Below are 23730 nucleotides of genomic sequence, written 5' to 3'. Positions count from 1 at the left end.
TCGATTTCAATATCGCCCAAGTCACGCATGTGCAGAGTGTGTCTGTGAGGCAGTGGTGAGGGCAAGCAGGCGCTACCTGAAGCAGCTGGTTTTCCAGGACTTCGGTCGGATTTTCGGCTCACCCTGATCTGACGTAGTCACGTAGCTCAGCTCAGAGAACATTCTTCTAGTTGTAAGATCCCGCCTCCTCCCCTGACTGGATGACGCGAAGGCGCCAAAGCGGCGGCGGACCCCGGCACAGGAACACATAGCAGATGCGGCGCGGACCCGGCGGTCAGGTAAGTGTCCCCATTTTTTTTATTAACTGTATTTTTAACCCCACTCTCCCCCCGCGACCCCCCCCCTGCCTCACGCGACCCCCCCTGCACATATTGCGATTTGCGAGCCTCGAGATCTGGCAGTAATGAAAAAGGGAACACGCCATGTTGGTGGCTTGGCTGCCCCTCCCACTGCGAGGGAGTAAATGCCGCTGGCACCGACGGGCCTTAGACAGCACGGTCCGATTGCTGCTTGGCCTAGACAATGTGCCATCAGGCAGACGTCCCACGAGCTATTTATAGAGGCCAAGAATACGCAAGTTGTTTCTATCAACCCTCATGCTAATTAGCCCGGAGGCGCGCGGTGGCTGCACGCGGATGCCATGTAAGAGATTACCTGCCAGGTCATGTGGGGATGCTGTTGCTGGGAGAACGGGGTCACCGTAGTGATGCACTTGTGGAAACTGCACATCACTCGGTGTCGTCAGCCGGGCCTCGGAGTAACAGGGCGCACAGGCCAGAGAGGGAGAGGTTCTCCGCTACAAATGGCCTCTGTAATAACCCCTGGTGCCCTGGGGATGTCACACGAGATCTGGATCAGCCGGGACACCCACAGTCGGGATTAAACGGGGGCCTTGTTTATCCAATTTCACAATAAGGCACTAAGAATTCTGAGCGCGCGCACTGATGATACAGTGCATGAAGGATGCTCCCTTAAGGGTATATGATTAACTCAGAAGACGCTTGTCACTACGCCGCATCGTGGCTGTATAATTTTCGATTTCTCTTTTAACTCGATTTGAGTCACTTCTAAAGCTGAAAGTATTTACACAGAGCACTTCAGAGATCGGCAGAATTCAGCAAAGTCCCAGCCCCTGCCTCAGGGGTCTCACACACCTACATCCCACCCCATTTGTGATGCTCTGACTCCAGCATCCCCCTTGTAGGTAGCCCGAGGCGCTTCAGGGAGAAGCCCTGCGGTGCCCAGTCTTACCTGTCAATCAGGCTTCACCTGACCCGCTTCCAGCTCGTTTCAGGGTGGTGTGGGGCCAGGAACCTTACGGACCCCACCTCACTCTGACGAGACGGGAGGGATGAGGTGAAGAAGACTCAGGCTTAAAGCTGAAGCCTGCACAGTGCACAGTAATGTGCATTGCAGGCTTCACCTAGGATTCCTGCTCCAGTGCCTGAGGCAGGCTCAGCGGTGTGCCTGTTCTGAGGGCCCATGGACCAGTAGCCGAGGAGTTAAAATGCAGAGGCGCAGCCAGTTGAAAGTAAGTAAAAAAATGCATGTGTGTGTGAGTGGCTGTGAGTGTGTGAGTGTGTGCATGTGCACGTGTATGTGTGTGTACTTGCGAGCCTGATGCTTGCCAAGGCATACTAAAGATAATAATTGCCGTGTGGGTTATACATGGCAAAATGCTGGCGTTGGTATGGTATGTTAAGGTAATTCTTGACGTGTGGGACACTTATGGCAAAATGCTGGCATACTGGAGGAATTTCTTGCATATGGGGCATCCATAGGAAAATTCTGTCTCTGGCTTACTACAAGTAATTCTGGGCATGTGGTAAACTCGTGGCAAAACACTGGAGTGGGCACACTGGACATTATTCTTGGCATAAGAGCAACCCATGTCAAAATGCTGGAACTGGCCTATTGGTGGTAACTCTTAGCATGGGTACTACTCATGGCAAAATGCTAGAGCTAGTATATTAGAGGTCATTTATGACATAAGGGGCCCCACTGGCATAAGGCTGGCACACTAAAGGTAATTTTACACGACTAGCAACATGCTGGTGCTAGCATGCCGGACATCATTCTTGGCATGATTAATGTGGAGCGGGGCAGGGGCAGACAGCCATGGTAAAATGCTGGCACCGACATATTGCAGGTACATTTTGGACACAGGTCATCCATGGTATATGGATGGCGAGAATGGCAAAATTCTGGCACAGGCAGTAATCATTGCCATAAAGAGGCACCCATTTAATATGGGGTGGGGGCACCTAAGACAAAATGCTGTCCTTGGCACAATATGGGGAATTATGGGCTTTCAGGGGTGGGGAGAACCCACTGCACATTTGGGAAAAACTTAAGTTAATTTAGGAAGGCTCAGGCTTCCTTGGCTTGACACACTATAAAAGTACTTAAATATTTAATGAGTGGCCTTTTACAGCCTATGGCTTCTGAGCAAATTCAGGTGAAAAATGTTTGTAAAATAAATGCACTATCTGACAGTTTTTCCCAAAATTTGACAGGGAAAACAACCTCACCAATCCCCAACCTTATCTCTCTTTAACCACTCCCAGCCCTCCTAGTAGTCCAGCTGACTGGCTTAATTCACTTGCTGGAGTTCAAGGAAAAAAATACGCCCTACCACTTCCACAGATCACCAGCCGCCACTGACGTAGACACAAAAACATAGAAGGCAATTGCATTATCGCCAATTTTAGGAACAGAGGGGTGGTTGAGCATATCATTAGACAGGGACCATCTGGGCGCCCGAGTGATATAAAGCCGCTGCCTCTTAGTTATTTTTACCCAAGGCAGCAGGAAATTTATGAGGGGCCGTGTGAAATATGGAGAAGAGGGGAGGGTTTATACCGGACCCCAATGAGGGCCCCATATGGCACACGAGGAACGATAGGAACCCGGGAAGGCGGATACCCAGTTTGGGCAAATAGGTTTAATCCGCTAAGGTCCCTAGATTAAAACGATTGACTAATGACCCCATGTATCTCATTAAAACAGGTCGCCATTAACATTGTAAATGTTAACCCGGACACCTTGGTTGGGGAAGGTTTAGATAAAAGAGGGGGGACATCAGGTACTCCTCCTTTGACCAATAAGGTTAGTCTAGTGTCACCAGAGGTGGGTTGGCGTAGGAGCCTAATAAAGACCTCGGTAGCCTTTAATTACTCACCCAAGGAACGCTCGTATACACTTTCGGGACCAGGAGCTTTAGCCCCAAACCCAACAAAGCAGGGTAAGAATTCTCAGAAGTCTCCACCCAGGACTAAAATGGGGTTGCCTAGCATTATTCAAGGGGAGCCTGGGCTAGGGCTAGGGCTAGGGCCTGTTAATAGTGTGGAAGAGGGACTGAGAATATTTTCATGGAATATAGCTGGCCTGGCAGGTAAATTTGATAACGTGGACTGGCAGAAATATATGGCCCACTTCCACATAATTTGCCTGCAAGAAACCTGGGTAACAGACAACTCCCAATTTCACATGGCAGGATATAAATGCTTTTTTATCCCAGCACAAAAATCCTCCTCAGGTCGAGCCAAAGGAGGTTTGTCTATATATGTAGACTTAAAAATAGAAGGCAACTAGTCCAGTGTGGACGGGTTTGCTTGGAACATCCAAACTTTAAGGCTCAGAAGCAAAGGGTCAAGGCTAGTGTTGTTTAACGTGTATAACACTGGCCCTCTTGGAAATGATAGCCCCATTTTGGGGGAATTAGACCATAGATTGAGCCAAGAGTTGGCGCCCGCTAATGGCGCCCTGACCCCATTGACAATAGTTGTGGGTGACCTGAATTGTCATCTATGCCCCCTACTGTTTCCTATTAATGCAAATTGGTCGCAATGCCCAGTGGAAAAAGGCCCTCACTTTAGCCACTCACCGACGGGTACAGAAATGGGAAAGCTCCTTTTATCTTACGACCTGGAACACATGATTGATATGATCCCAGTGGGGTCAGACGGCACTCTCCCACCTACTTTTAAAGGGAGAGGGTGCTCTTCTTACATAGATTATATTTTTGTTTCCAGATGCTTAAAGCACCGAATTACTGAAGTAGGAATTGAGTGGAGTCCCTTTAGTGACCATAATCCTCTGGTTATGGAGTTCTTCCACCTGGCTAAAAAAAAGTCGACTGAAGTCGAGGGTACTTCCGAGAGAGTAACGGACCAAGGCAGGAGACTTAGGTGGGCGAAATTAGATGGCGAAAGATTTTACAGGTACCTAATGGACAAAGGCAAATCATTTATAGATAAGTGTTTAGATTTTTCAGTTGAGGGGGCCAGTTTAATACACGCTTTTGGCGAAGTAACCAAACTGGTGGATGGTCTATTGCGGAGTAAGACCACAATAAAATCCAACTCAAATTTACCGAGATGGTTTGATGGGGGTTGCACACGAGCCCTGAGGAAGTTAAAAAAAGCCCTCAGTAGTAAACCTAGGGATCTATCAAAAGTCCACATGTACAGACTAAATTGTAGGGAGGAACTAAAAAAAAGGAAAGCAGTGCTGCAGGGGGAAGCGTAGGCGGCCTTGAGGGAGGCCTCTGAAAAAATGGACATAACGGAATTTTGGAAAATAATAAATACCCCTCGGCTGCCACAAATATTTTACCGGAGCAGTGGACAGCGCATTTTGAGGGCTTGTATAACCATGGGGAGGCGGATAGCATAGAGGAGAGGAGGGTGGTTATGCAGGGTCAGACCCTGGAGTTCACCCTGGAAGAAATAGCCCTGGGCATCGAGGGATTAACCAAAAACAAAGCCCCGGACCCATATGGGACCCCCCCGGATCTGTTCCTGAGTAACGTGGAATTATGGGCTCCCATTTTAACTAGAGTATTAAATGCGGCAATTGTGGAAGGTCTGCCTAGGTCCTGGTCGTTGGCCATTATAGTACCCATTTTTAAAAAGGGCAATAGAGACAACCCCCAATGCTATCGCCCAATTTCCTTGATAGACGTCTCAGCTAAAATTTTAGGAAGAGCTATCCTGAACCGCCTGACCGATTGGGCCGAGGACAACAATATCATCTCGGATGTTCAGTATGGCTTCCGGTCCGGTAGGTCCACTAGCGACCAGTGCTTGAACCTTTATATGTTGGTCGCCAAGTACACGAAAACTAGTAAAGAAGCCATTTACTTAGGATTCATGGACTTGGCCGCGGCATTTGACCACGTAAACAGGAACAAGCTCTGGGCGATGTTGAGTCATCTAGGTATTGACCCGGCTATAATTTGCACTCTGAGGGAATTGCATAGAGAGACCTCCGCCAGAGTACGTTATAACATGGATGGGGGGTTGACTGATTCTTTTAAATGTACTAGCGGTGTCAGGCAAGGCTGCATACTGGCCCCTTTTTTATTCTTGTTATATATTAACAGTTTAGAACAGTCTCTCATCAACCTAAAAACAGATTGCCCAAGGGTAGGAACACGCAACATTCCGGTGCTACTGTACGCAGATGATGCGGTTCTTCTGGCGCGCACCCCCAAAAGCCTCCAGATTTTAATTGATGGGTTTGTTGAATTCATGGGTTCGCTAGACCTGTCCGTCAACTTAAAAAAATCCTATGTCATGACAGCAGGTCATAAACCACGGACCAGTTTTGCTTATAGAATTGGGAACTATACGCTAGATAGGGTGCAATCCTTTTCATATTTAGGTGTGCTGTTTGATGAGTCTCTGAAATTTGCCCCTTTGGTACAGGAAAGGTGTGGCAAATTGGTGGCATCAACTGGGGCAATAGCAGGCTATGGTAGGAGAGTTGGCCGCTGGTCCCCGGAACAATCAATGAACCTTTATGGCTCTATGTGTTGCCCCAAAGCCATGTATGGTTCAGAAGTGTGGGGTTTTACAAACCTCGACCTATTGCAAAGGGAAGAAAACAAAATTTTCCGTTCAATTTTGAAAGTTCCCAATTGCACAGCTGCCGCCATAGTCCACAGAGAACTAGGACGACCCTATTTAGAGGACTTAATTAAATTTAGACCAATTCTGGCCTGGCTGAGAATTTGGCTTAACCCTGAAGCCGCACTAAGCAGGCAGATCCTAACAGATTGCCTAGGGAGGGATAAAAGTTCGAATATCCCATGGCTCACCTATGTGAAATCCAGTCTGGATAGCATTGGTCGCAAGGATTTGTACTTAAACCATTCGGGGATTACCCCACAGGATAAGCAGACTCTCAAAAGAATTTTTTTGGACCAAAGATCGCTTGTCAGATCTTCAGTGGAAGGGGCCAAACCCTCAGTGAGCATCTACAGTAGACTTGAAACTAATGACGGGATGGAACCTTACCTCTGAGTTGTGCATAATGCCCAAGAAAGGTTTTTAATGTCACATTTTAGGCTCAATTTTTTACCTTTTTTGTTAGCTGAACCAGCTGGTTTCAGACATTCAATTGAGCAGAAGGGTGCCTGCGGCTGCGACAATAAGTCTCCGCAGGACACCCTTCATTTTGTACTTCTATGTCCTCTGTATGCAATTCCAAGACGTAGATTTTTAAAGGAAATTCTAAAAAAGGCCAGGTTCACTCGAGCCAAAGATGCACTGATCTTCCTACAAAGGGCCAGCGACCCGCTAACCTTGTGTTCCGTTATTAGTTTTTTTAAATTTGCATTAAGACTAAGGGTAACCAGAGGGTAGCCCTAGTCATGAACCCTGTAGGACCCCCCACCTGTAATCGTGATCCTGTTTTTTTTATGATGTCTGTATTGTGAATAATGAATTATTTTATGTTAATAGACACAGTCAATGTTCTTGTATAATGATTTAATACTTTTTTAACTTGTATATATATATGTATTCTTTTATGATGGTTTTTAACCACCGAATAAAGAACTATTGAATTGAACTGAATTGAGTAGTGCGCTATACAAGTATCAATTTACAAAAAGAGGCAAGATAGGTGGAGAAAGAGGCAAGAGAAGTGCAGAAAGAAGTAACAGACATGCAGAAAGGGGGAAGAGGGGGTCGAGAAAGGGGCAAGAGAGGTGTAGAAAGTAGAGGAGATATGCAGAAAGAGGAAAGAGAAGTGCAGAAAAAGAAAGAAAGGTACAGAAAGAAGCAACAGAAATGCAGAAAGAGCCAAGAGAGGTGCAGAAGTAGCAAGAGTAGCTTACACACCATTAGTACCAATTTTACACCCACATTTAGCAGTAAGTAACAAGTGACCATTCCAGCTTTGCAAAGGGCCTTCCACCACGCTGTAACACTTGTCGCTGCATTTTTGGTAGCATTTGATGCATTTGAGATAAAAACAATGCTTTTTTTGTTCAAATCTGCAGATTAGGCAGCAGATGATGAATTATGTGGCTAATGCGGAAAATGTATAATTGTGTAAAAGTTGGTGCAGCCAAACCGTCGCATAATTCCAGTGGCCCTGCTCATACCTCTAACTAGGTCCAGAAGTACTCCTCAGTGATTCCTTCTTTTTTTGTCTCATTGAGTTCATAGTTTAGCTTCTATGGAATTGAGAAAGACTAAAGCTGAGGTTACCACTCCACAACACAGATTACCATACCACATAATTACTCTCCATAACACATAATTCCACTCTACATAATTCCTATAAAATAAATACCACATACTTTATATCCACATAATTCCACTACACACAACGTACATCCACTCCACTCCGAAAAACATTATTAAAATAATTTACATTTACATCGCCAATAGCTCTAACTCTCGCAAATGCAAAACCTATTACATTGCAAACACTTCTTTAACTAGTAGTCACGTTTGCAGAGTGCTGGAGAAAGGGTGCTGGGCCTCCAACCAGCGCTCAGGAATTACGCTGAGTAGGACTTACAGGAGGTACCAGAAGAGCTTCTTGGCCCCCAAAGTCGCTCAGGAGTAAATTGGACTTCATCCCCCATCCTGTAGTCTGCCAGGAGGCGCGTTTGCAGAGTGGTGGAGAAAGGGGAGCATGGCCTCGGAAGGCATTTTAGCAATCCCACTGTGTGGGACTTACTGGAGGTAACAAGAGGGGTAGTTGGCCACCAAGGACATCCTTGGGGGCCAACTACTCCTCCTATTACCTCCAGTGAGTCCCACACAGTGTTGTCACAGCAGGCCACGCCCCCATTCCCCACCACTCTGCAAACGCACCTGGCACGCTCTTGGATGGGGATTAAAGTCCCCTTCACTGCTGGGGGTCCTTAGGGGCCAACTAGCCTACCTGATACCTCCAGTATGTCCCAGATAGTGTCCCAGATAGTGGGAATGCTGAAAGCTGGACATAGCCCATGCCCCGTTTCTCCATCACTCTGCCAACACCCTTCCTGGCAGGTTCTAAATTGGGGGTTTAAGTCCCACACAGCTGGTTTGCTGAGAGTGGTCCGAGGCCAAGCCCCCTTTTTACACCACTCTGCAAACATGCCTCCTGGTGCACTGCTATTTGGGGGATGAAGTCCACTGTAGTCCTGAGGTCTTCAGGTCACAAGAGGACCTCATCACCCCAGCAGCAGTGCACTAAGAGGCGCGTTTGCAGAATGGTGTAAAAAGGGGTGTGGCCTTGGACCACCTCTCAATCCAGCGGTGCGGACCTTATTGGATGTACCTGGTGGGCTAGTTGGCCCCTAGGGACCCTGGGTATTCAAGGGTACTTTATTCCTCAACTTAGAACGTTCCAGGGGGGCGTGCTTGCTGAGTGGTGCTGTGTAGCCCCCCCTTCTTTAAATATGTTTTGGACCTCAGGGACCCCATCCCCCGGGGCATGGCCAATAATAGATTTATGTTAGTGTTTTAATGTAGGGAGGCCGAGTGGCCCTCCTCCTGAGCCATTTATCTGCCCCGGGGACCCCATCCACTGGGACAAAGCCTAATTTTTTTATTACGAAGGGGATCTGCGTGACCTCCCTCTCCTGGGCCAGTTCTGGCCCGGGGGACCCCATCCCCTGGGGCATGCCCAATGCCTTTTTCTTTTTCTTTTTTAAGGGGAGAAAGGCCGAGTGGCCCCATTCCCGGGACATTTTTGGCCTCAGGACCCCATCCCCTGGGGCACGGCCTCTCATTGGGGACCATGGGGGGAGCCACAATGCCCCCACAGTCCCGCCGGCTCCCCGCCTCCTGCAGAATCCGGCATTGCTTTTGGGCAAGGGGAGCTGCTAACATACAGCTCCCCTTGCTCAAAAGCAATCTGCTTTGCTTCATTGAAGCAAGTGCAGGTTTCCTGCTCTCGCTTAAACGAAGCAAAGCAGGAGTTTGCTATGGCAGGGTGGGAGCCGTGCTCCCAGCCTGCCATAGCTAACGGAAACGTCCTGGGGTGGGCACCCCGGGACATTGCAGGAGCTGGCTGTGGGGGGGTGGTGGTCCTTAGTGCCATCAAGGGCCCTCCCAGCTTTTCAAAGCCCCGGGGAGGAGTTGGTCCCACAACAGACCCCCATATTTAAATAATTAGTTTCCCGGGGAGGTGGCGTTTCCTGTGGCAGTGTGGGGGGGGGCAGGAGCCCCCCCACAGTTGTTTATTTTCATTTAAGCCCCGGGAAGGTAGCTGTCCCTGGGACTGTGGGGGGGTGCGTGCCCACCAACACATACCGACTAAAGCCCCGGGAGGTGGCAGTCCACGGGGCTGCGGGTGCCCCCGCTATTTAACTTTGCATTGACCCGGGACCTGGCTGACCCGGGGGCTTATACAAAACTAAGCGCTGGAGTCAGCGCTTTGTTTTGTTTTAATTTTCTCATCTGGACTTTTAAAAAACCGAAAAAAGGCTTTTTCTGGGCCTGGGGGTCCTTTTGAGACCCCCTGAGCAGGCATAGGGGGTCAGGGTGTTTCTAACCTGCCCCCTTTTCAAATTTTTCAATTTTTTTCCACTGTTTTGTTTGACTCAGTTACCGAGTCACAAAATGGGTGTCAACGCTTCCTGATTTGGAGTGTTGGCAGCCAATCAGAAGTCAGCTCATGCTCGGAAGGAGTCACGACTCCTCCTCGGTGTTCAGATATATACATTTTTATTTTTTTAATTTCTCAGGAACTACTGAACGGATTTACACCATTTGAAAAAAAGGTTGCTTTCTGAACCAATAGCTACCTTTTTACCAAATGTGCTATAATTCCGTTCAGCAGTTCAGGCTGTTGCCTGTTCCAAAATTTTCTTTAGAAATCTGCCCCCTTCTTGATCAATCACCCCGAAACTTTCAACAGGAGCTGACCGGAGCGCCCCATTAGTTTTATAAAATTTGCAAAGACTCATCAAACGGTGCCAAAGATATTGGCAAAAGAAAAAAACGCTTTTTGAATAGAAACGAGGTCATAACTATTACTACCTACTGGTGACCGCCAGTAGGTATAATGTGCATTTTATATCAGTTTTTTACTAATAATGTTATGTTAAATATATGTTTATGTAATTTTATATATATATACATATTATAAAATGTTACTTAAGTTTATGCATTTTACATTATAGTTATGTTATATATTAAAATATTTGATATTTAATATTTACTAATTTAACCTATATATTTCTTTTAAAAATCAACATTTGTCTTTTTTTAACAATATTAGTTTGAAACAATATGTTTTTTTCTCTACATTTTTGTACCAACCTTTATATGTAGAGGAAAACAATATATTCGATCAGATAGTTATGCATCATGACATTTGTGTTCTTGATAATATGTCACTGATCCTTAGGGGCAGTACATGGCCACAGGTCAGGCCCTGCTTCCAACCCTTGCTATATAGAAGGCCATGTTCAGAGGTTGTTGAGCATCATGTGGTAAACCCCCAATGTTCATGGCTGAAGGCTGTGCACTGTGAGGTTTGGCCAACTCCTTTGGTGGCTTCTCACAGCGGTTAGTCCCTCTCTGGCTTTGGGTGCAGGACTTAACTGCAGGACGGTCTGTGCACCAAACCACTACCAGAAACATCCAAAAAGCATGCACAGATTGGGTTTGGCATCTCGTGGCATTTAGGCCACAGGTTGGGCATTACACTGCAGGAAATGTGCTGGTCCTAACTTTGGGCCAGGCCCTGCACCCAACCCATTCTGTGCAGAAGGCCATGTGCAGTGGGTTTTTGACGTCATGTCAGGGGGGAAGGGCACAGGACCTTGCTGCAGGAGATGCCCAGTGCGCAACCACTGTAGCACACAGCAGAATTCATTGCGCAGTCGGTGTTGCTGGCTCCAAGAAGGTTTGGTAGCATGACCTGGCTCTGCGTCCATTCTCTGCATAGTGTAGACTCTGTGCAGTGGGGTTAAGCTGCTCCCTGGGTTGTGGGCATGGAGCCTGGAAGCCGTCCTCTTTGTCCAATCCCTGTGTCGCACCACTAGGCATAGAGAAGTTGGATTTGATCACACCTAAGGCCATGCTTAGTAGTTGTTGGGTAACCCATTATGGTAAGACTCAAGATCTTACCACAGGCTGTATGTGCCACTACCAATGTGAAACTGTTTTCTTATCTTTGATATGTTGATGAGGGGCATATTCCTACATCCAAGTTAGTGAGAACTTGAACAGGCAGGTGCCAATTATCGATTGAGATAAGCAGGAGCGGCCAGACAGAAAGAAGTTGGCACAGCTATAATATGCAAACTCAATTGGGAAGTCTTTGACAGTGAAGTTCAGTGACTGGGTGAGAGTAGAATTGTCTTGTATAGAGCCAAAAGGGAACTCAATGTTTTCAAGGCCAAAGAAAGATGTGGTTGACATAACATCAGTGGTGAAGCTGGAGGATGGAAAGTGGTTGAATACTAGAAAATTGTCAATTCTTCATGAGGGCAGTGCAGTGGTGAAAACATGTGAACAAGAGTAAACTAGAAGTGTGCAAGTGTTGGCCAGTGAAATGTGGGTAGGTGTGTTGAAGGAAGGATAACGCAACAACATAATCGTCACCCGCCATATAGATTTCACCATTTTATAATACATTGGGTGTAGCCCAATGGTCAACATCAATGCTTCACTTTAGGTTTGGATAGGTCTTGTGTTATGATAAATATCCTGGGCCCAATTCACAGAACTAACTTAAGACAAAATCCTAAACTTACTACCATTTTGGTATTCACAGAAGGCACTTACTCATTTTGGTAGTCACAGAAGGCACTTACTCATTTCGGTATTCACAGACGTTAGGAGTCCTAACTTTAGGACTACTAAATGCCTTCTGTGAATACCGAAAGTCTTAAAGTTAGGATTTTTCTCAGTTTAGGAGTAGTAAAGTTAGGACTCCTAACTTCTGTGAATACCAAAATTAGTAAGTGCCTTCTGTGAATATCAAAATGGTAGTAAGTTTAGGAGTTTGTCTTAAGTTAGTTCTGTGAATCGGGCCTAGAGGTATTTCACTTTTTCTATTGAGAGTACAACAGTGGTAGATGTTCTCCTGAATGCCGGTAACCTACTGGATTGTTGGATGGAAATAGACTCAATGTGCAGTGAGCCTCCCTATATCAACCAGGAGTTACACGTACAAAATGTAGAATATGTTTTTTTAAAAACTGTAAATTCACTGAAAAGCAAAGATTAAAGTGACATTACAGTGGAGTTAAAGTGAATTGTTGGGGACAGAATGAGATAAAAGATAACATTTAAAAAACAAAGAAACTCTCAAATCCATCAGTTATAGCTTAGTAAACTAACTGTAACTGATTATGCACTGCTTACGACCTTACATATTACATCACTTACAATATGACAAATGGCATTATTGGTGACATCACTGATGACATCAAAAATGACAACATTGATGACATCAAGTTACAGTTATATCAGCATAGAGTTACTGAGCACACAGGAACGGACTCATAGGATAGAAATAGTGTGAGCCCCGGAAGTAAGCATGATGGTTCATGTTGAAAGTTAAGTGGTACACCGTTTACAAATCACTAAAGGTTGGGTTGCAAGTATTACACCCTGTTCAGCAAGATAAAGGCTGAGCACACTAAATGTGGGTTGTAGAGGTATGTTTGAAAGTAGGTTGAGGCTTAAAGCGAAAAAATTATAAGGCATCTGAGATTGTTGAATAATGTAAAGTGGAGAGATGTCCACTTAGAGGTGGTTTATCTCTCACTGGTGTTGAAATAATGTGCCCAACTCAGCACCATATGTGGAGTATTTTGCTAAACTACGGAGTGGTGTGCATAGGGCATGGAAGAAAGTGCCTTTAGAGTGGCAAAGGTATACCTGTCTACCTCTTGACTTAAAACTGTAAGTCGTGTGAAGTCTTTAAGTCTGTAACACCATTAAGGCTAATTGAACATTTTCCACAGCTGTAGTGTGTTGAATTACTTCAAGGCCACAAATCCTATTAGATGGTTTCACAATGATTGTTTAATGTCTACAATTATGTTTTTTTATGTGAGGTCCTAAACAGATAATGGTGGGGGAGTAAGTTGTAGTTAGCTCAATAAACAATAACTTGTGAATTTCAGTATTTTCAATTCATTTTAATTTTTTTAACATTCGTTTTTGTTTTAATTTAATAGCTAATATAACTCTTTTTTTGCAATACCGCAGTACTGTAACTCAAGTGTCAACTTAGGCACCCCAAGACTAGGAAGGCTTCAGATATTGAATATTGCACAGTTTTACTGTATCACAGCTCCCACAGGAGTCCCTCAGTGCTTCACAGGGGCTGTGCCGAGGGTATTACCGGAGCCATGGTGCATTTTTAGTTTTTAGTTTTTGGCCTGATATGGGTCCCTTTGGGTCCCCCCATGAGCACAAGTTCAAAAGACAGGGACCAAGCCTCCATATCCCTTCAGCTCTTTCAATGATGTGGAAGGACCTCTCAGCCAATCAGATCACTCTATTTTTTAATTTGGCATCCCACAGGAGTCATCAACTATGTCATTTTAGATGCTATTAATGATGCCTTTAAAAAAGTAATGAGTGATCGAGTATGTGTGGTTATACAAAGTGCATAGCAGGGGAGCAAGTTGTAGTTTGTTTTGTATTATTTCAACATCTAACTACGACCACTTAACCTTATTTGTTTCAGTGAATTTGTCGTGTTTTTTTAAAGTAAAGATGTTATTACCAAACCTAGCTATTATGCCACCTTTACTTTTGTTATTTGCACTGAACTGAATTCTTTATCATATTCACCCACCACCCCTGCTTATTGGGTTGGCCTCTGACAAGGCCATATGTCCAACACCCTGAAGATGCCCAAACTCCTGTCACACACTGCACTGCATTTGCCTGTGCATGGTGGGGGGTGAGAGCAGGACCAATACCTGCCACTGACTCCCAATCCATATATTTCACAATTACTCATTTTTTTCATTTTATAGCAGTACCACTGTGCTCTAAGAGTACCGCAGCCCAAGCTTCACCCGAATGGTCCTGCAGGACAATGCAAACTTCACTTTCTGAAAACGTTGCCCGTCCTGGGGAACTATGGGGCGCTGCTTGTATGACGGCTCCCATGGAAGCATAGTACCTCACTGAAGGGCTGCACTGGATCCCGTCTAAATACAGTGGTCCATGAAATTAGTTTTTGTTTTTGCCCTGGGTGGGGATCTGAGTCATAGTTAGTAGTGCCAAGTGTTCAGGGTATACTTACCTGCCCACTTATATATTGTTTTTCACTGAACTTCAGAACATGGGGACAGATTTCTGCTGAACTCTCAACCACCCAATCACATAGCTCATAGTTGACTGACAGAGCGCACACCAATCCACCATCCGTCATGACAATGAGAGAGTGGGAGGAGAAGGGAACCTCCTTCGGGCAGCAATATCTCATTTTGCGACCATAAGAGCCGTCCCTAAGAATGTTAGTTCTTTAGTTGGTTACTGGAAAAGTACTTGGAATCTGCAGTAGAACCCCGAAGAATCAAATGACAGATTTCTGTTGCTATTGGAAGTTCACATTTTACTCAGAATATCAGACCTTAAGAGGTTAATACAGCCATGTTACTTAGTGCATCTAAGCTCATGAAGTGATTCCGGATTCCAGGATTTGACCTGCTGACATTTTTTTCTCTCTTCATAAAGTTTCTAAGTGCTGAGGTGAACACAATTAGAGAAACCAACCTCAAACTTTTGCCCTGCTATGGACTATCAAGGTTTGGCTGCAAGAAGTGCCTTTGTTCTGGTCAACTACATGGAAAACATCTTGACATGAGACTCTTACAATGCCCTTCTATGTGGAGGGCTGTGATGGGATTATTTGTATTCCTTCATGCATGTTTTCATTTTTATCATATTATCTTCTTAACCACTAAGGTGCCGATTCTGATCCTGGAAAAACCGGGTACGAACCGTTGGTCGGAGCGTTTTCTCCGTCCGACTCGTACCCGGGAAAAAAACATTACAAACATGGAAGTATGATTCGCACGGAAACACCATTTCCGTACGAGTCGTACAAAACACCAACCAACGAAAATATACATACAAATGTGATCCGGGGAAAGCGCCGACGTGACGTCGGGACGCTTTCAGGCAGCGTTTCACGAACCAGGAAGTACGAACCGCACCGACGTCACCCCGCACGGATAAAATTCTCCGCCTGCCAAAAACTGCCGGGAAATCAGGACGACGCGCGCAAGGAGCACATGTACGCGACGGACAGCCATGGACCCGAACCTACGTGTCATCCCAGCCCTCATAGCAGTCCACCTGCTCTACAGGAACCGACGCAGACGCCGCAGATGGTCAGAACAACACCCAGGGGCAAAGGGGGGGGGCAGGGGCAGGACACAAAACCCCCACCCAAGTCACAAATCATACATGCCCTGGACATACCTGACCTTCAGGGCCTGGTCACTTCGAGGGGGTGGGGGCGTGTTCAGCAATGGAAGTGGATGTACACGCGAACCGGCAACACAACAAGTCCGGTACGTACCGTACCCACGCCTTAAGAGCGTGGGTACGAGTCGTACCACGCCCACCCCTACGTCACCCCAATAATGGCAGTACGGCCCGTACCCATGTTCCAAACGCATGGGTACGGGCCGCACCCCCACCCGTGCATGTACGGCACGTACCAACACCCCAACAGTGCATGTATGGACCGTACCCCCACCCGTGTATGTAGGGACCGTACCCACACCCGTGTATGTATGGAGCATACCCCCACCCCAACAGTGTATGTACGGACCGTACCCCCACCCGTGTATGCATGGAGCGTACCCACACCCGCGTACGTATGGAGCGTACCCCCACCCGAGTATGTACGGACCGTACCCCCACCTGTGTATGCATGGAGCGTACCCACACCCACGTACGTATGGAGCGTACCCCCACCCCAACAGTGTATGTATGGACCGTACCCCCACCCGTGTATGCATGGAGCGTACCTACACCCGCGTACGTATGGAGCGTACCCCCACCCCAACAGTGTATGTATGGACCGTACCCCCACCCATGTATGCATGGACCATACCCACACCTGCGTACGTATGGAGCGTACCCCCACCCCAACAGTGTATTTACCGACCGTACCCCCACCCGTGTATGCATGGAGCGTACCCACACCCGTGTATGTATGGAACGTACATGGCCAGACACAGGAGGGGTGTGTGCAGAGTCCTCCCAGCAGTGCCCAGACACAGGAGGGGTGTGTGCAGAGTCCTCCCAGCACTGCCCAGACACAGGAGGGGTGGGTGTAGAGTCCCCCCAGCAGTGCCCAGACACAGGAGGGGTGTGTGCAGAGTCTTCCCAGCAGTGCCCAGACACAGGAGGGGTGGGTGCCTATCACTTCCAGCAGTGCCCAGACGCAGGAGGGGTGGGTGCAGAGTCCTCCCAGCAGTGCCCAGACACAGGAGGGGTGGGTGCAGAGTCCTCCCAGCAGTGCCCAGACACAGGAGGGGTGGGTGTAGAGTCCCCCCAGCAGTGCCCAGACACAGGAGGGGTGTGTGCAGAGTCCTCCCAGCACTGCCCAGACACAGGAGGGGTGGGTGTAGAGTCCCCCAGCAGTGCCCAGACACAGGAGGGGTGTGTGCAGAGTCCTCCCAGCACTGCCCAGACACAGGAGGGGTGGGTGCCTAACACTTCCAGCAGTGCCCAGACGCAGGAGGGGTGGGTGCAGAGTCCTCCCAGCAGTGCCCAGACACAGGAGGGGTGGGTGCCTATCACTTCCAGCAGTGCCCAGACGCAGGAGGGGTGGGTGCAGAGTCCTCCCAGCAGTGCCCAGACACAGGAGGGGTGGGTGTAGAGTCCCCCCAGCAGTGCCCAGACACAGGAGGGGTGTGTGCAGAGTCCTCCCAGCAGTGCCCAGACACAGGAGGGGTGGGTGCCTATCACTTCCAGCAGTGCCCAGACGCAGGAGGGGTGGGTGCAGAGGCCCCCAGCAGTGCCCATGGAAAAAAAAGGGTGGAGTACCCACAGATCCAATTGCCACAATTGTCAGTCAGGTGCAAAAAGAGCCTGCAGTACATGTAAAACATGTGTGCGAGGCTGGGAGTACACACATGCATACAGCCTAAAAGGGAACATGTCCACATGAAGTCATGTCAACAGACTATATACACAAGTACAGTGATCACCAAGGATGCCACGAATGATGCAGGTGGAGACATCGCTCTGCATGCATGGCCAAAGTTGAAGGGGTCCATCACACACCCAGCTAATGTAGACACAACTCAGCACAACATATTGGGAACACCCTGCAGGGAAGATGTCAGGGTACACAGAGGAAGGAACACACCTTGGGACAATTTCACCATGCAGTATCTGCTTACATGAACAGAGAAACTTAGCTAACACCTTGTGATGGCACACAGATACCAGGGTACCCCCTATGACCAGCACACTACTACATTTCCCACACACCCAACACATGATCACCATCCAAAATCATGTAGCAGCCCCACCAACAGCAATACCACAAAAGCAGTAGTGTTCTAAGGAAAAAAAAAAGGCTTTATTCAGCATTTTTAAATAAAGTGTGTGTGGATAAAGTTCAATATTTACAAAGCCCATAGGGCAGTCCATGAGTCACAGCTGGATGGGGGACACAGTGGGACGCGTGTCCCCTAGCTGGCCTGCATGGTTCAGACCACCCTGTCTTCCACAAGGGGGGGGCATCATGTGGGGGGGAAGGAGGGGCAAGGGCAGGCGTTGTGGGTGCAGGGACGGAGGACTCCACCACAGGGGGTGGGGCAGCGCCAAAGGAGGTGGTGAGGATGGCGCTGCAAACGTCAGCAAGGTTCCCCAGCATATCCCCTGCACCCGAAGGAACGTCAGGCCCCAAGGAGGGGGGGGGGCGGAGGAATGGGTCGCAGCGCCACTGGGGGAGGGTGTGGACAGGGGGGGCACTCAACTACCCTGACCCGGGACTCCTTTGCCCGCTTGCTGGGTGGTGTCACTGTTGGGCTCAGGGACAGAGCGGCCATGAAGGAATCCTTGCTGGATTCGTGGCCAGGAGAGCTGAGGGGAGTGGATTTGGATAGAGTGGATTTTGCGGAATGCGGACTCCCACTCTGGCTGCGTGACTTACGTTTGCCCCCCCACCCAGTGGGTGTGCCTACCTCACCCTGTGTGTGCGTGCCAGGAGGTGTGCGCTTGCCCTGCCCTGCTGGTGTGGTGCCTGTGTCTGGTGGTGTGCGTGCATGCTGACGTCTGGGTGTACGTGGGACAGGCATGGGAGTGGGAAGTGTGGATGGGGCAGGGGTAGGGGGTGGGACGTAGCGCTGCAGGAGACCCACTGCTGCAGTCAGTGTCGAGTCGATGGACCTCAGCAAGTTGCGTTGGTCAGACTGCGCGGCAGAAATGCCCTCCAAGTATGCCTCCATCTGGTTCAGCACTTGGCTGTGGCCATGGAGGACATTAAGCGTCGCAGTCTGACCAACCCGCAACTTCCGCAGGATGTCCACAGACTCGGCATTGGTGGCAGCAGTGGAGACAGGGGCAGGGGGTGCGGTGCCTGTCAAGAAGGAGACTCACGCTGACCGAGCACAGCGGGAAGGGACATGAGCAAGTGGGAGGCCGGTGATCGGAATGGAGGGGGCGGGTAGTGATGGAGTGCTGATGTCAGCTGTGGGACCAGCCTCCGCCCCCTCGGAGTGCTCAGCCTCGGACCCGTCTGCGTCATAGTCGGTGGTGGATTGACTGGACAGGTCCTCCGCTGCACTCCCGTCGGCCTCCGTGCCACTCGATGTGCCAGACAACTCTGCACTGATGGCACTGGTGCTCGATCCCTCCTCACGGTCCGTGCCAGTGTCTCCCTCGGTGTCCCCCGACAATGCTGTGAGCAAGGTGAAGAGACAGGAAATAATCAGACACCTGTATACATATGTCACATGAGTCAAATCCACATAGGTCAAAGTGCATAGCCTGAAAAGCAACATGAGTAACATCTACAATACAAGGCACATATGTAGGCCCTGCAACACACAGTTGGTTGACCCACCATGCCACTGAACAACTATGGAGAGCATGACACAATAGCAAATAACATGATATGGATTTGGACAGAGGAGCCAGGCACTGGGGACAATCCAGCACACCATCTGCAGCACACAGCGCTGGCGTAAAAAGGGATGAGCAGGAACCATGTCTATTAACTGTAGGCACATGCTGCAAAGGCAATACTTACAAAAATGCCCAACATTAATGGGTCACTGCACCTTGAGTGTATGTCCACACAAACATCACACACTGGCCAGACCTAGCAAGGAGACTTCAGGTCTAGACATGTAGGCCGTGCCCGCACCAACCACCCCCTACATGAGAAAATGTATTGAGACACAGGAAGCACTTACATCTCTTAGTCTGGAATAAAAACACATGGCCTGCAAGAAATCCTGATTGGACACAAAATACCCCTGGTGCGCCCATACAAATACATCATCTACAAATGGCCATCATCAGATCATTTTACCATTACACACAGGCACTGGCCCCCGTGAGTATGAACAAGGGACATTTGGTCAGCCTGTACAGTGGGCACATGTAGCCGAGTTTACGTAGACCCAAATGGTGCCAGGGTACAATGGCACAGAGCACAACCTATGCTGGAGACACAGGGATTGTCTAGATTTTTGGATTACACACATGATACCTAGGAAAAGATGCTCCAGGGGACAGTAGTGGCCACACTACTCCACGGTCCTGAATGGTACTGACTGCAACACAAGCCACCATCTCTGCACTCTGCATATCTCACACTCATGCACATCATGTCACAGGCCACAAAATCGGATATGCATGCTGTAAAGCAATACACTTTAGAGACACACTCCTATGTCTGGACTCAGCATCAGTGACAACTGACATGGACCCCACAAGTACTGAACTGGACAGGGCCCAAAACCTGTTACACATCACCCCCACACATGAAGCTGCAAGCATTGGGCACATCGATAAACTGGCAGCCTAGATAACCTTGTGCAAGTGTGACTACACACAGACCAGGGTACACATGCCAAGGAGGGGAAGGGAGGAAGGACAGCACCGCTACACTTTGGGGACCAGGAACTGCACTGCACATGTAAACCCTGGCAGTGTATCCATGCAACTGTGCACTTACAAATGCTGGTGACACACAACAAACACACATGTACCTACCCCCTTCCTGCTGCTGCTTTTCCCGTAAGCGCCTGTCCATGTCAGGGAAGATGACCGCCAGCACACGCTTGTGGATGTGGGTCAGATGGCGGCGCCCATGGTTCTTTTGGCTCACAGGTGAGTCCCCCAGCAGGACCCGTGCGATCCTCCGCTTCCAGCACCGGATATCCTGCCAGCGTTTCCTCACCTGGGCTAGGCGTCTCTTCCGACCATCCGTCTGTCTCATGGCACTGACGGCGTCCTTCCAGATCTGCTCCTTGGCACAGGCGCCTACATGTGAGGGTAAAAAAGTGAGACAACATCAATACACCTGCGACATGTCATAGAGACACACATTAGAACAATTTGGCTGGTTTTAACAGGGCATAGAATGCATGAAACTCATTACACCTGTGTCATAGGGACACTTTCCTCTGTGGAAGGCAAAAAGCACTAGGTGGCATTGTAGAGTACACAGGTGGCATGAGGGGTACGACACAATCAATCATCCAGGCTCACATTGTGCATCACAAGCGACACCAGGATTATGTGCAGCACCTCAAAGCAGTCACAGGCCACTGACGCGCCCTCAGCCGAGTACACAGCCACACACAGCCACAGGACAATCACCTGCCATTGACAACTGCAGCTACACACCTCACTCTGCACATGTGCCACTAGACTGGGGGGTGTCACAGGTGTGGGGCTGGCCCATCACCGCAGACACACAGCACTGCTCCCTGCTCACATCAGATGGGCAGGGTATATCCATCCCTCATGCAGCTGGGGTGCTACACTCCACATATGCACTCACCCACATGACAGGGGACTTACACACACACACCAATGTCCAGGGGACAAACACATCTTTTGGACACTCTCAGCACATGTACACTAAACAAACACACATCTGTGGGTACTGCCACCTGTCACACTGGGGGGACCACAGATTCACATGAGGACTGTAGTAACAACATTCCCAGGAGGATTAGACAGGCAGAATGTGTAATGCCACATGCAGTGATTGTCACAGTACACACAATGCAAGTGAGGAGAGCAGACATGCACCACAGCATGCTCTGGCTGGGAGACATTAGGCATTCCCCCACCCGGGACCCACCCTACAGTACATTGCATGTGTGTTACACCTGGACACAATGGCAGAAGTCACAGTCACAAAAAAGGGGCACAGTGTTTGCTAGTGGACTCAGCACTCACCTGAACCCCTGGTCGACCGTACAGCATTGGGTACTGTGGGAGGATCACATCCAGCAGGGCTTGGTTCTCCTCCTGGGTGAAAGGCTGGGCCCTCTCCACAGACCTGGACATGGTGCCAGAGGATTCACGAGCAGCAGCAGTGTAGTTGAATTAAAGGATGTGCAGGCAAGTGCTCTCTCATGGGACCTGGCTGCCTTATATCTACCTTGCTGCCCTGTTTCATTCACAGGAGTACAGAGTGATTGGTCACTCACATTTGCATCCTATGTTTCCTCCAATCCCTTTAAACCTACCACAGTCAGTGGCTTTGCTTTTTTTTTTAATTGAGCATGATGTAAACTCAACAGCCACTTTGCAACAATGTAGATTCTTTCAAACCGACTTTAGCTGGGCACCTGATGAAAAAAATTCAAACTTTAAACTCAGTCTCCATGACAACCAGCATGCATGTAGGGCTTTATACATGTCCCTCATGTGTCCCTTATGTAATTTGGACATTCACACACAGGTATGGTGAGTTCCAGGGCCCTAGGGCACCCCACATGCATAGAAACGGGCCGTACACGCACATGTACGGGGCGTATCACTATGGGTATGCATACGCAAGCAAAGCCATAGTGAAACGGGCCGTACACGCGCGTGTACGGGCCGTTTCACTATGGCTTTGCTTGCGTATGCGTACCCATAGTGATACGCCCCGTACACGCGCGTGTACGGGCCGTTTCACTATGGCTTTGCTCGCGTATGCGTACCCATAGTGATACGCCCCGTACACACGCGTGTACGGGCCGTTTCACTATGGCTTTGCTCGCGTATGCGTACCCATAGTGATACACCCCGTACGCACGCGTGTACGGGCCGTTTCACTATGGGTAGGCCTACGGCAGCACTCCCATAGTGATGGGGAACGTACACACGCCCCCAGAGCGCATGTACGGTGCATTTCACACCTGACAGTGGTGACAGGCAGCACACAGAAAGGAATAGAGCTGACATACATGTCAAAGGCTGGACATCAAGGCATTACTACATGTGTCGAGCACAGGTGTGTCAGGCTGTAATGTGGCACATTACTCCTGAGTTGTGAAGGCAATAGATGTATGATGAGATGTGTACAGGTGTCATGTGTGATGGTGGAGTATGTGCCAGACATCCCCTTCACTCCTTTGACATGTGTGCATGTAGTACAGAACACTTGTGAAAAGTGTCACCGCCATGGCACAGTCAACAACACACGCAACTGTCCCCTGATTCCAGCTACAGGGGTTTTCACACCTGACATGTGACTACCCGCGTTGCACGATGTGACTATGTCATGTATGTGTTGTGTGTTCCCATGGGCTTGCTGTAGGTGTTTGGTCAAATGCATCTGCAGTTGCTGCAACCAACATGTGTCTGTGTGTAGATGGCCATGGCACAGTGTTACGCATACCACGCCACATGCGGAATCCGACGTAATGTGTGTGTGTATGCATCGACACGGAGTTTCACAATAAGGGCATATCTGCATACTCTCAATGTATGTGGGATCATTCTTGAAATGTAATCCTTAATGGCAAGGTGTGTGGTGTGTCATTTTTCTAGTACATGTGACCTGTGCCTCTAGTGTTCCGCAACCTGTCTGTACAATAAACATCCTTCCTCTGCACATATTTGGTTGTCTGTAACTCCTGTAATGCGTCTGCCTGCTCACTTACACTGGCCCACAGCTAGTTTTATGGCATGGCATTATGAGGTTGAGAATGAACGTTTGGAGCTGTCTCTTGGTAGGAGTGTCACATGGCTGCCATACGTGTCCAGGGCATATTGCACAGACCTGACTCTGTATGTAGCATATGTGTATTGCCTGTTGACCATGTGCTGAGTACATTGACATAGGTGGTGTACTGTACTCACTCTTCGTTGTCCCTTCTAATTCACTGCAGGGCTCCGCCTCTCCCTCGAGCAATTCCGGACTTGGCTGACATGCGTGAGAATGACTGTATACGCCGCTACCGCTTCCCCCAACGTTTGATTGAGGACTTGACGACACGGCTGGCAGCACACCTCCAACCGCTACACAGGTATCCTG

The 23730-nt window shown here is 48.6% G+C and overlaps 1 long non-coding RNA gene across 1 annotated transcript in view; it reads left to right on the top strand.

Moving 5' to 3' along the window:
* The first annotated feature begins 215 nt into the window (after positions 1-215).
* LOC146809002 (uncharacterized) overlaps positions 216-23730 on the top strand; it is a 41389-nt gene continuing 17874 nt past the window's right edge. The window contains exon 1 of the long non-coding RNA XR_014965517.1: positions 216-278. This is a non-coding gene — a long non-coding RNA (uncharacterized LOC146809002). The remainder of the gene's footprint in view (positions 279-23730) is intronic.

Source organism: Triturus cristatus, chromosome 7 (assembly GCF_964204655.1).
Source record: "Triturus cristatus chromosome 7, aTriCri1.1, whole genome shotgun sequence".
NCBI classification, from domain to species: domain Eukaryota; kingdom Metazoa; phylum Chordata; class Amphibia; order Caudata; family Salamandridae; genus Triturus; species Triturus cristatus.
The sequence above is the reverse complement of the archived record's forward strand: the minus strand, read 5'-3'. Positions and strand labels throughout refer to the sequence as shown.